Here is a 16903-nt window from a genome sequence, read left to right on the forward strand (position 1 = left end):
GAAACTGATCCCATTCACAATTGCACCAAGAAGCATAAAATACCTAGGAATAAATCTAACCAAAGATGTAAAGGATCTGTATGCTGAAAACTATAGAAAGCTTATGAAGGTAATTGAAGAAGATTTAAAGAAATGGAAAGACATTCCCTGCTCATGGATTGGAAGAATAAATATTGTCAAAATGTCAATACTACCCAAAGCTATCTACACATTCAATGCAATCCCAATCAAAATTGCACCAGCATTCTTCTCGAAACTAGAACAAGCAATCCTAAAATTCATATGGAACCACAAAAGGCCCCGAATAGCCAAAGTAATTTTGAAGAAGAAGACCAAAGCAGGAGGCATCCCAATCCCAGACTTTAGCCTCTACTACAAAGCTGTCATTATCAAGACAGCATGGTATTGGCACAAAAACAGACACATAGACCAATGGAATAGAATAGAAACCCCAGAACTAGACCCACAAACGTATGGCCAACTCATCTTTGACAAAGCAGGAAAGAACATCCAATGGAAAAAAGACAGTCTCTTTAACAAATGGTGCTGGGAGAAATGGACAGCAACATGTAGAAGGTTGAAACTAGACTACTTTCCCAAACCATTCACAAAAATAAACTCAAAATGGATAAAAGACCTGAATGTGAGACAGGCAACCATCAAAACCCTAGAGGAGAAAGCTTGAAAAGACCTCTCTGACCTCAGCCACAGCAATTTCTTACTTGAGACATCCCCAAAGGCAAGGGACTTAAAAGCAAAAATGAACTCTTGGGACCTTGTGAAGATAAAAAGCTTCTGCACAGCAAAGGAAACAACCAACAAAACTAAAAGGCAACCAACAGAATGGGAAAAGATACTTGCAAATGACATATTGGACAAAGGGCTTGTATCCAAAATCTATAAAGAGCTCACCAAACTCCACACCCGAAAAACAAATAATCCAGTGAAGAAATGGGCGGAAAACATGTACAGACACTTCTCTAAAGAAGACATCCGGATGGCCAACAGGCACGTGAAAAGATGCTCAACGTCACTCCTCATCAGGGAAATACAAATCAAAACCACACTCAGGTATCACCTCACGCCAGTCAGAGTGGCCAAAATGAACAAACCAGGAGACTCTAGATGCTGGAGAGGATGTGGAGAAACGGGAACCCTCTTGCACTGTTGGTGGGAATGCAAATTGGTGCAGCCGCTCTGGAAAACAGTGTGGAGGTTCCTCAGAAAATTAAAAATAGACCTACCCTATGACCCAGCAATAGCACTGCTAGGAATTTACCCAAGGGATACAGGAGTACTGATGCATAGGGGCACTTGTACCCCAATGTTCATAGCAGCACTGTCAACAATAGCCAAATTATGGAAAGAGCCTAAATGTCCATCAACTGATGCATGGATAAAGAAATTGTGGTTTATATACACAATGGAATACTACATGGCAATGAGAAAGAACGAAATATGGCCCTTTGTAGCAACGTGGATGGAACTGGAGAGTGTGATGCTAAGTGAAGTAAGCCATACAAAGAAAGACAGATACCATATGTTTTCACTCTTATGTGGATCCTGAGAAACTTAACAGAAACCCATGGGGGAGGGGAAGGAGAAAAAAAGAGGTTAGAGTGGGAGAGAGCCAAAGCATAAGAGACTCTTAAAAACTGACAGCAAACTGAGGTTTGATGGGGGGTGGGAGGGAGAGGAGGGTGGATGATGGGTATTGAGGAGGGCACCTTTTGGGATGAGCAGTGGGTGTTGTATGGAAACCAATTTGGCAATAAATTTCATATATTGAAAAAAAAAGGTAATGAGAGGATGGAGAACCATGTATCATGCTAATGGCGATCAAAAGAAAGCCAAATTAGCCATACTTATTTCAAACAAACTAGATTTTAAAACAAAGAGTATAAAAAGAGATGAAAAAGGGCATTATACCATAATTAAGGGGTCTATTCATCAAGAAGTTCTAACAATTGTTAATATTTATGCCCCAACTTGACACACCCAAGTATATAAATAAATTCACGAAAAACATAAAGATAATCATGGATAATAATAACATAATAGTAAGGGACGTTAATACCCCACTTACACCAATGGGCACATCATCTAAGTAGAAAATCAAAAAGGAAACAATGGCTTCAAATGACACACAGGACAAGATGGACTTAACAGATATATTCAGAACATTTCATCCTAAAACAACAGAATACACATTTCTTTAGGGTGCACGTGAAATATTCCCCAGAATAGATCACATACTGCATCACAAATCACCCCTCAACAAGTACAAAAAGATCGAGATTATAACATGCATATTTTCAAATCACAATGTTATGAAACTTGAAGTCAACCCCTAGAAAAATATATTGGAAAACCCTCAAATACATGGAGGTTAAAGAACATCCTACTAAATAATGAATGGGTTAACCAGGAAATTAAATAAGTAATTTAAAAAATACATGGATGTAAATGAAAAAAAACAGGACAGTCCAAACCCTTTGGGATGCAGCTCAGGCAGTCTAAGAGGAAAATATATTGAAATCCAGGCCTATTTCAAGAAGCAAGAAAGGTCCCTAAAACAAGCCTAACTTTATACATAAAATAGCTATAAAAGCAGAAAATAAAACCCAAAGCCAGCAGAAGAAGATACATAATATATACTAGAGCAGAAATAAACGATTTAGAAGAAACAGCAACAAAATCAATGAATTTAAGAGCTGGTTCTTTGAAAGTATTAACATAATTGATAAAACCCTAGCAAGACTTATTAAAAAGAAAAAAAGAAAGGACCCAAATACATGAAATCATAAAGGAAAGTGGAGAGATCACAACCAACTCCACAGAAATATCATTGTAAGAGAATACTGTGAAAATTATATGCTAATAAACTGGACAATTTGGAAGAAATGGAAAAAATCCTAGAAACTCACAAAATACCAAAGCTAAAACAGTATGATAGAAAATTTGAACAGACTCATAACAAGCAAAAAAATGGTATCAGTAACCTACAATCTCCCAACTAACAAGAGTCCTTGGTCAGATGGCTTACCATGGGAATTCTACCAGACATTTAAAGAAGAGTTAATAGCTATTCATCCCTAACTGTCCCCAAAAAAATAAATGGAAGGAAAACTTCCAAGCTTATTCTATGAATCCAGCATTACTTTGATTCCAAAACCAGACAAAGACCCCACTAAAAAGGAAAATCATAGGCCAACATCCTGATGAATATGGATGCAAAAATTATCATTAAAATAATAGCAATTGGAATTCAACAGTACATTAAAATAATTATTCTCCATCATCAAGTGAAATTTATTCTTATGCTACAAGGCTGATTCAATATTCACAAATAAATTTACATGATGTACCACATTATTAAAGAAAACATGAGAACAATATGATCCTATCAATAGATCAGAAAATTCATTTGACAAAATACAGCATCCATTATTGATAAAAGCCCTCAACAAAGTATAGAGGGATCATACCTCAACATCATAAAGACCATATGCAAAAGACCAACTGCCATTATAATCCTCATTGGGAAAACCTGGAAGCCTTTTCCCCTATGGTCAGGAACAAGACAAGGAGGCTCATTCTCACCATTACGATTTAACATAGTCCTGGAAGTCCTAGCCTCAGCAATCATACAACAAAAAGTAACAAATGGCGTACAAATTGGCAAGAAAAAAGACAAATTTCAGATGACATGATACTCTGTAGAAAACCCGAAGGACGACACCAAAAATTGCTAGAATACATGAATTAAGGAAAGTCATAGGATATAAAATCAACATAAAGAAATATGTTGCATTTCTATACACCAGTTGTGAAGCAGCATGTTGCCTGAGTTGTTAATGTTAGCCATTCTGACAGGTGTCAAGTGGTATCTCATTGTGGTTTTGATTTGTATTTCCGTGATGATGAGTGATGTTGACCATTTCTTCATGTGTCGGTTGGCCATCTGGATGTCTTCTTTGGAGAAGTGTCTATTCATGTCTTTTGCCCATTTCTTCCCTGGATTATTTGTTTCTTGGGTGTTGAGTTTGATAAGCTCCTTATAGATTTTGGATACTAATCCTTTATCTGATATGTCATTTGCAAATATCTTCTCCCATTCTGTCAGTTGCCTTTTGGTTTCGCTGATTGTTTCCTTCACTGTGCAGAAGCTTTCTATTTTGATGAGGTCCCAGTAGTTCATTTCTGCTTTTGTTTCCCCTGTGTCTGAAGACGTGTTGAGTAAGAAGTTGCTGCAGCCAAGCTCAAAGAGGTTTTTGCCTGCTTTCTCCTCAAGGATTTTGATGGCTTCTGGTCTCACATTGAGGTCTTTCATCCATTTTGAGTTTATTTTTGTGTGTGGTGTAAGAAAGTGGTCCAGGTTCATTTTTCTGCATGTCGCTGTTCAGTGTTCCCAGCACCACTTGCTGAAGAGACTGTCTATTCCATTGGATATTCTTTCCTGCTTTGTCAAAGATTAGTTGGACATATGTGTGTGGCTCCATTTCTTAGTTCTCTATTCTGTTACATTGTGAACGGAGTGTCTGTTCTTGTGCCAGTACCATACTGTCTTGATGATTACAGCTTTGTACTATAGCTTGAAGTAGGGGATTGTGATGCTTCCTGCTTTGGTTTTCTTTTACAAGATGGCTTTGGCTATTCAGGATCTTTTCTGGTTCCATACAAATTTTAGGATTATTTGTTCTAGCTCTGTGAAGAATGCTGGTGATTCTTTGATAGGGATTGCATAGAGTGTGTAGATTGCTTTGGATAGTATTGACATTGTAATAATATTTGTTCTTCCAATCCAGGAGCATGGAATCTTTTTCCATTTTTTTGTGTCTTCTTCAAAGTATTTCATAAGTTTTGTATAGTTTTCAGTGTATAGATTTTTCACCTCTTTGGTTAGATTTATTCCTATGTATTTTATGGATTTTTGTGCAACTGTAAATGGGATTGATTCCTTGATTTCTCTGTCACTTCATTGTTAGTGTGTAGGAATGAACTGATTTCTGTGCATTGATTTTATATCCTGAAACTTTGCTGAATTAATGAATCAATTCTAGTAGTTTTTTGATGGAATTTTTTGGATTTTCTATAGAGAGTATCATGTCATCTGCGAAGAGTGAAAGTTTGACCTCCTCCTGGCTGATTTGAATGTTTTTTTATTTCTTTGTGTTGTCTGATTGCAGAGGCTAAGACTTCCAATATTATGTTGAATAACAGTCGTGAGAGTGGATATCCCTGTCTTCTTCCAGACCTTACAGGGAAAGTTCTCAGTTTTTCCCCATTGAGGATGATATTAGTGTTGGGTCGTTCATACATGGCTTTTATAATCTCGAGGTATGCTCCTTCTATTCCCACTTTCTTGTGGGTTTTTCTCAAGAAAGGATGCTGTATTTTGTCAAATGCTTTCTCTGCATCTATTGAGAGGATCATATGGTTCTTGTCCTTTCTTTTATTGATGTTATGAATCACGTTAATTGTTTTGTGGATATTGAACCAGTCCTGCATCCAAGGTATAAATCCCACTTGGTCGTGGTGAATAACTTTTTTAATGTATTGTTGGAGCCGGTTGGCTAAAATGTTGTTGAGGATTTTTGCATCCATGTTCATCAGGGAAATTGGTCTATAGTTCTCCTTTTTAGTGTAGTCTCTGTTTGGTTTTGGAATCAAGGTAATGCTGGCTTCATAAAATGACTTTGAAAGTTTTCCTTCCATTTCTATTTTTTGGAACAGTTTCAAAATAATAGGTGTTAACTCTTCCTTAAATGTTTGGTAGAATTCCCCCGGAGAGTCATCTGGCCCTGGACTCTTGTTTCTTGGCAGATTGTTGATTACTAATTCAATTTCCTTACTGGTTATGGGTCTGGTCAAATTTTCTATTTCTTCCTGTTTCAGTTTTGGTAGTGTATGTTTCTAGGAATTTGTTCATTTCTTCCAGATCGCCCATTTTATTGACATATAATTGCTCGTAATATTCTCTTATTATTGTTTTTATTTCTGTCGTGTTGGTTGTGATCTCTCCTCTTTCATTCTGGATTTTACTTGTTTGGGTCCTTTCCCTGTTCTTCTTGATCAAACTGTCTAGTTGTTTATCAATTTTGTAAATTATTTCAAAGAACCAGCTTCTGGTTTCATTGTTCTGTTCTACTGTTTTCTTGGTTTCGATAGCATTGATTTATGCTCTAATCTTTATTATTTCCTGTCTTATTCTGGTTTGGGGTTTTATTTGCTGTTCTTTTTCCAGCTCCTTGAAGCATTAGGTTAGGTTGTATATCTGAGATCTTTCTTCCTCCTTTAGGAAGGCCTCAATTGCTATATACTTTCCTCTTATGACTGCCTTTGCTGTGTCCCAGAGGTTTTGGGTTGTGGTGTCATCATTTTCATTGACTTCCATATACTTTTTAATTTCTTCTTTAATTTCTTGGTAGCCTATTCATTCTTAAATAGGATGTTCTTCAGTCTCCAAGTATTTGTTACCTTTCCAAATTTTTTCTTGTGGTTGATTTCGAGTTTCATAGCATTGTTGTCTGAAAATATGCACAGTATGATATTGATCTTTTTGTCCTTACTAAGGGCTGATTTGTGTCCCAGTGTATGTTGTATTCTGGAGAACGTTCCCTGTGCACTGGAGAAGAATGTATATTCCTGCTTTAGGATGAAATGTTCTGAATGTATCTGTTAAGTCCATCTGGTCCAGTGTGTCATTCAAAGGCATTGTTTCCTTGTTGATTTTTTGATTAGATGATCTGTCCATTGCTGTGAGTGGGGTGTTAAGTCTCCTACTATTATGGTATTACCATCAATTAGTTTCTTTATGTTTGTGATTAATTGACTTATATATTTGGGTGTTCTCAAATTGGTGCATAAATGTTTACAATTGTTAGGTCTTCTTGGTGGATAGACCCCTTGATTATGATATAATGCCCTTCTGCATCTCTTGATACAGTGTGTTGTTGTTTTTTTTTTTTAAAGTCTAGATTGTCTGATATAAGTATGGCTACTCTGGCTTTCTTTCATTGACCATTAGCATGATAGATGGTTCTCCATACCTTTATTTTCAATCTGAAGGTGTCCTTAGGTCTAAAGAGGTCTCTTGTAATCAGCATATAGATGGATCTTGTTTTCTTATCCTTTCTGTTACCCTATGTTTTTTGATTGGAGCATTGAGTCCATTGACGTTTAGAGTGAGTACTCAAAGATATGAATTTATTGCCATTATGTTACTTGCAGAGTTGGAGTTTCTGGTGATTTTCTCTGGTCCTTTCTAATCTTTGTTGCTTTTGGTATTTATATATATGTATATTATTTTTCCATCTTTTCTCCCCTTAGAGAGTCCCCCTTAAAATTTCTTGTAGGACTAGTTTAGTGGTCACAAACTCCTGTAATTTTTGTCTGGGTAATTTTTTATCTCTCCTTCTATTTTGAATGACAGCCTTGCTGGATAAAGAATTCTTGGTTGCATATTTTTCCAATTCAGCACATTGAATATATCCTGTCATTCCTTTCTGGTCTGCCACGTTTCTATGGATAGGTTTGCAAACCTGATCTGTCTTGCCTTGTAGGTTAGGGACTTTTTTGCCTTGCTGCTTTCATGATTCTCTCCTTGTCTGAGTATTTTGTGAATTTCACTATGATATGCCTTGTTGATGGTTCGTTTTTGTTGAATCTCATGGGCTTCTTCTGTGCTTCCTGGATTTTGATGTCTGTATCTTTCCCCAGGTTAGGTAAGTTTTCCACTATGATCTGCTCACATAACCCTTCTACCCCTATTTCTCTCTCTTCCTCTTCTGGGACCCCTATGATTCTGATGTTGTTGCTTTTTAATGAGTCACTGATTTCTCTAGTTCTTAAATCATGCTTTTTTTCCTAATCTCCCTCTTGTTTCTTCTTCATTATTCTCTGTAAGTTTGTTCTCTATATCGCTAATTCTGTTTTCTGCCACATCCATCCTTGCCGCCACTGCATCCATCCGTGATTGCAGCTCAGTTATAGGACTTTTAATTTCATTCTGGCTATTTTGTACTTCTTTTATCTCTGCAGAAAGGGATTCTAACCTATTTTTTACTTCATCTAGTATTCTTATTATCATCACTCTAAATTCTGGTTCAGACATCTTGCTTGTATCTGTGTTGGTTAACTCCATGGCTATTGTTTCTTTGTGCTCTTTCTTTTGGGGTGAATTCCTTCATTTTGTCATTTGAAGGGAGAAAGGAATTAATGAGATAGAAAAATTGAAATTAAAAAATAAATTTAAAAAGTATTAAAATTAAAAAGTAAACACACATACACACAAATTGAATAGATGATGCTAGATCCTAGGTGTGTTTTGGTCTGGGTGTTGAAAGTAGTTTGATAGATTAGAGAAAAAAAATTAGGGGGGAGAATAAAAAAGGAAATCATTTGAGAATTTGAAAAAATAAATACACTGAAGTAGGATAAACTGAGATGATGGGGGTAACATAGAATTTGAACAAAAATACACAAAATTAAAGAATATAATAGAAAAAAGTAAAGAGAAATGTTTTTAATAAAAATTAAAAATAAATATGAATTTTTATTGTTCTGTATTCAAGGAAAAAGAAATGGAAAAGATAAAAAAAGAACAAAAATAAAGAAAAAAAGAAAATCGTTTGTAAATTTGAAAAAGTGAATACACTGTAGTAGATTAAAATAAAATGATGGAAGTAAAATAGAATTTGAAAAAATTTACAAAAAAGCAAAAAATATAGTAAAAAATTAAATAAAAATATTTTAATAGAAATTGAAAGTAAAAATGAAGTTTTTTTCTTTTTTTGAATTCAAGAAAAAGAAAAGAAACGAAAAAGACAAAAAAAGAAACAGAAATAAAAAAGTAAAAAGGAAATTAAAAATTTAAAATGGTGAATACACTGAAGTAGACTAAAATAAAATTATGCAAGTATGATAGAATTTGAAGTAATTTACAAAAAAGTAAAAAATATAGTAATAAATATTAAAGAAAAATATTTTTAATAAAAATTGAAAATAAAAATGAATTTTTTCTCTTTCTGTAGTCAAGAAAAAGAAGTGTAAAAGAGAAAAAGAAAAAAGGAAAGAAAAAGAAAGAAAGAAAGAAAGAAAGAAAGAAAGAAAGAAAGAAAATTAAATAGATGGGCCTGCTAACAGATTGAAGTAGGACTGAAATTAATTTGTTTTACCCTAGAAGTCAGTCTATGTAGCGCTTTAGAATCCATAAACTAAGCCGGCAGTAAGACTTGTGCTCTCGAGAGCCAGTTGGGCAGGGCTCAGTGTAACGGTTCCATTCTCCACTAGATGGTGATGCTAGCCTACAGGGATGGATTGTTGTGGAGCTCATAGGTGCTTATGTGCATGCACGGGAGCGGTGAAAATGGCGCCACCCAGTAACCCGGTCTTTTCTCCAGGATCAGCAATAATGCACCTGTCCTCTGTCTTAAGCTTTTGTCCACTCCCTGCTTTTTCACTCTCCGTGACCAGGCCCCAGGCAATACCTCTCTCCCGAGTTTTGTCTCAGATGGGGCTGTTTTTCCCAGCCCCTTACTTCTGAAGGACTGTGGCTTTGACCTGTTCTGCCTGTCTGCAGGAGGGTCTCACCGAGCAATGGCCAAATGAGTAATGGATGAATGCCGGCTGCACCCAGGAGCTCTTGCTGGATCCTGCTGCTGCTGGTGCCCCGAGACTGCAGCCAGGTGCCAGCCCACCCCAGAAAAAGTTCACAAGACAGTGTAGCAGCAGCATTTCAGGGATTATGGAAAATCATAACACACATCTGGTACCAGGCTTCACCCTTAACCTTGTTCCAGCACCAGCAAATGTGGCTGTTTTCTGGGGTCTGCTGGGACCAGGGGGCTTCAATAGTCTCTACCAAATGTCCTTCGAGCAGTGGAACCACTTTTCCCCGTGTGGCTCTAGAACCTCCTGGAACCCATTCACTTCCTGGGGATTCACCCTTCCCACCAGAGCACCGCCAGGTATCGAGGTGTGGAGTTGCAGCCTTTGTGCTCCCCTTGTTTACAGTCTTAATGGAATTTAAACTCTCTCCTTTCTCCCTTTTTAGTTTAGTCCCTGAGGTATTTCCAATTTTCCTTTTTCTCTCCAGCTGCTTTTGGGGAGGGGTGCTTTTCCCGTATTCTCCCCACCTCCCCAGGCTCCGTCCTTTCTCCTCCCACAAAAGCGTTTCCCTACCCTCAGGGGCTTCTCACTCCCCAAATTCCCCTCTCTGTGCCCCATACCTGCTGAATTCTGTGGTTCAGGTTGTGCAGATTGTTGTGTTAATACTCCAACTAGTTTTCTAGGTGTTTAGAATGGTTTAGTGTTGGTCTGGCTGTATTTCATGGACACGAGACACACAAAAAACTTCGATGCTGTTCTGCCATCTTGGCTCCTCGTAGTCTTTGTTTTAAAGTCTATTTTGTATAATACAAGTGTTGCTACTCCAGCATTCTTTTGACATCCATTTGCATGATACATGTTTCTCCATTTCCTCACTTTCAGTCTGCAGGTATCTTTAGATATAAAACGAGTCTCTTGTATCCCACATATAGATATTTTTATCCATTCTGTCACCCTATGTCTTTTGATTGGAGTGTTTAGTCCATTTAAATTCAAAGTAATTATTGATTGATATGTATTTATTGTCATTTCATTGTTTCTTTTGTGGTCGTTTCTGAAGATTTTTTCTGATTTCTTCTTTTCTTTCACTCTTTCATGGTATGCTGCTTTTCTTTAGTGATATATTTGGATTTTTTCTCTTTAATGTTACATACTTATTGGTGCTTTTTTTTTGTTTATGGTTATCCATTAGTTTGTATATAACCTCTTCTGCATATATAGCAATCTATAGTAATTTGGTGGTCATTTAAGTTTGAACCTGTTCTTTACTCTTCTCCTCACCACATTTTAGGCATATATTGCTATATTTTGCATCCTTTTATTTTGTGAGTTACTTGACTGACCTTTTACAGAAATAAAAATGCTTTTGTGTCTCTTATCTTTATGTTTTCACTTTTACATTCAAAGTGTTCCCTTTAATATTTTTGGCAGGGCTGGTTTCGTGGCCAGAAACTCTTTTAGTTTTTGTTTGTTTGTTTGTTTGTTTGTTTTTGTTTTGTCTTGTTTTGTATTGGCCTGGCAAACTTTTTATCTCTTCTTCTATTCCGAATGATAGCCCTGCTCGATAGAGTATTTTTGGCTGCAATTTTTTCCCATTCAGCACTTTGAATATATCATGCCACTGCTTTCTGCCTTGGAATAGCTTTATGAGTTTTCCCTTGAATGCTACCATCTTCTTCTGTTTTGCTACTTTAATTTTTTTTTCTTTATCACTATATCTAGTTTAATTACAATGTATTGTGGTGTGGATCTGCTTTTGTTGATTTTGGTGGGAGTTCTCTGTGTCTCCTGGATCTGGATATCTGTTTCCTTCCCCAGATTAGGGGAATTTTAAGCTATTATTTCTTCAAATAAATTTTCTGCCCTCTTTTCTCTCTCTTCTTCATCTGGGACTTCTGCTATATAAAATTTATCAGGTTTGATGGAGTCACTGATTTTCCTAAGTCTATTCTCATCTTGCATTATTTTTCCTCTCTTTTGTTGAGCTTGATTACTTTCTATTACTGTTTCTTCAAGGTCATTAACTCATTCCTCTGCTTTCTCCAGCCTGTTCATTCCATCAGGCATGTTTTTCATTTTTGTTTATTAGCCCTTTATTTCTGCCATGTTATTACTTACCTTTGTGTTAAGAGTCTCTTATTTTCCACTCTTTTCTCAGGTTCAGTGGGTATCTTTATGAACATTACTTTAAATTCTCTGTTTGCCTAGAGCTCTGGCCATGCCCTTGTCTTGTTCTTTGATTTGGGATAAATTTATCTGTCTTCTCATTTTGTCTCAGTCTCTGTACCTGTTTCTGTGTTAGAAAAGGCAACTATATATACTGTTCTTGAGTGTATGGCCTTTAAAGAAGTCCTGATGTGCCCTGCTGTGTGGTATCCCCTGTTTCCCAGGGCCTGGCACTTCTGGGAGCATCTCTAATATGTGTTGCATGTGCTCTGTTATTTTGTCATGGCCACTTTATCTTCAGGTCAGCCATCTACAGAGGCTGTCTTTGCTTGTCGTGGGCAGTTTTTGGTCCCTTGCCTCAGTTTGATGCATTTTAACTAGGTGTAGTCTCTTCAGTTTGTGAAATGAAACATTTTCCACTTGTCCTCCAACTAAGGCTTTACAATACTGCAGCAAGAGACACAGTGTGAGCAGGAGTTTGGGCCTCTCTTCTGGTTGATGGGGCCCACTGTGTTGCGACTGACACAGGCATGACTGAGAGGAACGTATCCACTGGGATGTGGGAGGCATTGCTTCATGTAAGCAAGTTAAGTAACTAGTGTCTGTGCTGAGCTACTTCCCACAGGAAGCCCTGTGCTTATTCTGGGGAGGGGGGCAAAGGAGGGAAATGGCACTGGCTAGTTCCTTTGTGAAAGATTCCAACTTTCTATCTAACAAAATATTTTTCTGCCATTATAATACTGCAAAAGTTGGGGTGCCTGGGTGGCTCAGTCGGCTAAGCGTCCGACTTCGGCTCAGGTCATAATCTCGCGGTCCGTGAGTTGGAGCCCCGCGTTGAGCTCTGTGCTGACAGCTCAGAGCCTGGAGCCTGTTTCAGATTCTGTGTCTCCCTCTCTCTCTGACCCTCCCCCGTTCATGCTCTGTCTCTCTGTCTCAAAAGTAAATAAACGTTAAAAAAATTATAATATTGCAAAAGTAAATGAAAGAAAAAATAAAACAAAATGCCTTTGTCTCAAGAAAGCCTTGTTTTATATAGTACAGAAAAATGAGATCCTGGTTATTTCTCAACAGTTCTTGAATTAAAGCAATATGTGACTTTCACCCTGGAAAGCCAGGCTTGGAAAACACTTTCTCATAGTTTTAAATCCAATTAGGTCAGAAAGCCTTAGGAAGAAAAGAGTGAATATGAAAACCAAGCAAAATTAATAGATATGGTCATTGTCCACCTTTTAGAGAGAAATTGGGTGAAATATGTGCACTAGCAGAGAGGTAAACCTGGATTTGGGCTTTAAAAAAGGATGACTAAGATAAAAGAAGGTGCAGAACACAAGTGGTATGAATTGATGCCACGATGACTTATCTACCCTCTTTTCTGATCCATCATGGAGTTTTCTGTGTAATATGCTGTATAAATCAGAAAGGCTATATTAAATAGGCAAAGAATTGTATACCTGAACAATCATACAAATGTCTAATCTGATTACTACACAGTCAACACACATGTTCCTATACAAAGACAGTTTGTATTTGGTTTCTATTTGTTTTATACTTGGCATACTGCTAGTTAATTTTCTTCTTCTTTTTTTTTTTTTTTGGAACTGCATCTTTTTTCTTCAACTTGACTGCAAGGATCATGCCTTTGTTTTCTTTGGCAGCCCTCACATATACTATCTAGCACAGCATTCTGTGCACATACTAGAATCTCGAGATGTGTTTGAAGACTACCTCAATATAATAGTGAAAGGCAGTTGTAAACTCTTTTGCATTTTGTTCAGCCGCCAAAATGTACGGCCTAAGGCTAAATGGCATGTTTTGTATTAATAAAGTTGCACCCTTGTCAGCAAGTACTTCAAATGAAAACTTTCTCTCCCCACAGCAGGAATGTCAGGGAGATTAATTTATGTTGTCTGATTGCCTCCTGATGGTAACTGAAGGAAGTATTGTAATTTCTGTCTGTACTAATGTTATGGAATTTATGGGGGCTTTTCACCTTACTATGTAGGTTCATATAGCTATCTCATTTTAAGAAAATGCTTCTTACGACATAATGATAAAAGGTTATTTAGGGACTTTTTAATAACTACTTCTTCCAAAACAGGGCCCCATTGCTTTGGAGCTGAATGGCAAATATAGAACTATGTGCAGGTCTTGGATAAAATACCTTGAATACTTAATTTTAGAAGATTTTTAACATTTGCTCTGGTTGTATATTATTAGTATTGTTGTTCCATATAGCATATGAGATTGAAAATATAATGAGATAGGTGTCTTGAAGGGAATAAAAACTTCCTTAAAGAAAGAAGTTTTGCATTGATAATATTGTATAAATAAAAGTGCATTGAAAAGCTCTTTGATTAGGGGGAATAAAAGAACTATTGCTTCAAATCACAAATATAATTCCTTTCTGGAGGTTTTAATTCAAATATATTTTATTATTTTATTTATTTATTTTGCCAAGATTTTTTATTTTTTAAATATAATTTATTGTCAAATTGGCTAACATACAGTGTGTACAGTGTGCGCTTGGTTTTGGGGTAGATTCCCTTGATTCATCGCTTACATACAACACCCAGTGCTCAACCCAACAAATGCCTTTCTCAATAGCCATCACCCATTTTTGCCTCCCCCTTATCAACCTTCAGTTTGTTCTCTGTATTTAATTGTCTCTTATGGTTTTCCTCCCTCCCACTTTGTAACTATTTTTTCTCCTTCCATGGTCTTCTGTTAAATTTCTAAAGTTCTACATATGAGTGAAAACATATGATATCTGTCTTTCTCTGACTGACTTATTTCACTTAGCATAATACCCTCCAGTTCCATCTATGTTGCTGCAAATGGCAGGATTTCATTCTTTTTCATTGCCAAGTAGTATTCCTGCCCCAATGTTTATAGTGGCGCTTTCAACAATAGCCAAATTATGGAAAGTGCCTAAAATATATTTTAAAGACAAACTCAAAATTTAACTTTTGTAGTAATAAAGAAGATCTAATATGCATGCTACCCTGGGTCTGTACTGAGTAAAAATTGTTTTGGTGGAATTCTGATCATGAAATATTTCTCAGGTAATTGAAATACAGTATTATGTAGAGAAATACAAATATTTTTAAGCAGATAAAGCTTTCCAAGACCTTCTCAACAGTACCATCTGAACTCAAAGCTGGTTAATCAGGTGTAAGAATAAGTTAGGATCCAAACAGTCATTGCATTGTCTCTTCATGTCAAATGGCAAATCATGGAAAATACATCAAAGCATGAATCCATGAGTTTAAAATCTTAGGCATGGCATTGGTTATTTTTCAAGTTCAAAGTAAATTGCAAATCTATGAACAATCTGTAAGACCACTGAATCTTAACTGATTTTGAGCCTGAAGGAAGATATAAAATGGATTGGCACTGTGTTCTACACCTAATGAGCTTATTTGTCAGAGCCTTTCTAATATTTTTAGTTTTCTTCATAAATACAGTCAAAATAAGCCATGAATGAGGAAATATAGTCAATATGCCTATGCCATAAATGCCCTACACTTCTCATATTGGAATTTTCACTAAATAGGACAATAAAAATAACAATAACCACACACCACCCGAAGCAACAGGACAACAATAATGGATCATATTTTTTAAACATTTACTGTGTATTCAAGTAGGTATGCCAAGCAATTTGTATGCATTAACTTCATAATTTCATACGATACTCTTAAATTGTCTTTTGTATCATATAATATTTTTAAAAGCCCCAAAGAGCTTATTATTATTATCCCAAAGGTACAGATGAGAAAGTTCCTAGGCCTAAACCATTTAATTATTAATGAGAGAACCAGAATATAACATAGGGCCAGTTAAAATAAGCTTTGGCTAAGTGGCCTATGATGTACCATAATTTTCTGAATTGTGTTGGATGAAAAAGACTTTGGTAACTCCATTCAGTGGCTTGGCATCATGAGTGTTATCCCAACTACCTTTATGGTGATTGTCCCTTTACCAGTTATGGATGTATAGATTGGTGTATTATGTCTCAAATCTACTCAAATCTCTATAGCATGTTTACTATTATATTATTATCCTGTATATAGTTGAATTTCACAAAGTGTTCATAAGTTTCTTTCCTCAGAGAGTTTAAGGAAATGAGTAATCAAGAAGAAAGCTCTACTAATTAGCTCAGAGCCTGTCTGTCTGACGGGGGCCATCAAGGAAAATTAGAAACAAGCAATCAATGAAAGGACTTCTGTCTCAACAATACACTGAAAGTAAGTGGCAAGATTTTAAAAATTTATACCTAACAACCAACACTCAAAAACCTCTATGGGTTTCAATGAAATATGCATTCAGAATTCTACATAAATCATAAATGTTTGTAAAACCATTAACTATGTATTTATATATATATTATTATTACATAAATATGGATATATATTTTATATATGTGTAAAGATAAAGAAATGATAGATAGATAGATAGATTTACATTTAAACTAACTGCATTGACCAAAGGAAAAAGAGTTTGAAAGATCCAGTTAGCAAAGAGTCTAAAACAATGAACACAAACCTTCTTTTGCTCTTATTCAGTGCTGTTATAAAGCAATGCATAAGGATAAAACTCTTTTTGAAAGCATGACAGCTCATAGAACATCAGACACCTATATTTTAATGATGGTAATCCAATGTTAATAACTTTACACTTAAATTCACATCAATTGCTTTATGGTTAAAAAATGTACTCAAGATAACTATAAGACAAATTCAGTGCACCAAGACAGGGGAAAAATTAAATCCCACTATTTTAAAACAAACATAAAACATAAGATCTAAGACTGAAAAAATGAAAAACAAGATTCTGAACAAAATAAGTAAAATTATTGAATAAATTTTATAAGAAAACAAAGCTGAATTATTTTGGTAATGTTAAATATATTTGAGATATTTTTACAACACTTTTTTTATTTACTTAAAATGCTATTTTAATAGTAAGTACATTTACAAGTTTCAAAAATGAAAAATGTAAAAAAGTACAAAGAGAAAACCTTCATTCCATCCTTGTTCCCCATTTCATGCACCATCACCCATAAGTAAACACTATAATTACTTTTGAAGATCTTTCAAGACTTATTATTATTATAATATTTGAG

The sequence above is a fragment of the Herpailurus yagouaroundi genome, unplaced genomic scaffold (assembly GCF_014898765.1).
Source record: "Herpailurus yagouaroundi ecotype Mexico unplaced genomic scaffold, PumYag 67681, whole genome shotgun sequence".
In the NCBI taxonomy this organism is placed as follows: Eukaryota; Metazoa; Chordata; class Mammalia; order Carnivora; family Felidae; genus Herpailurus; species Herpailurus yagouaroundi.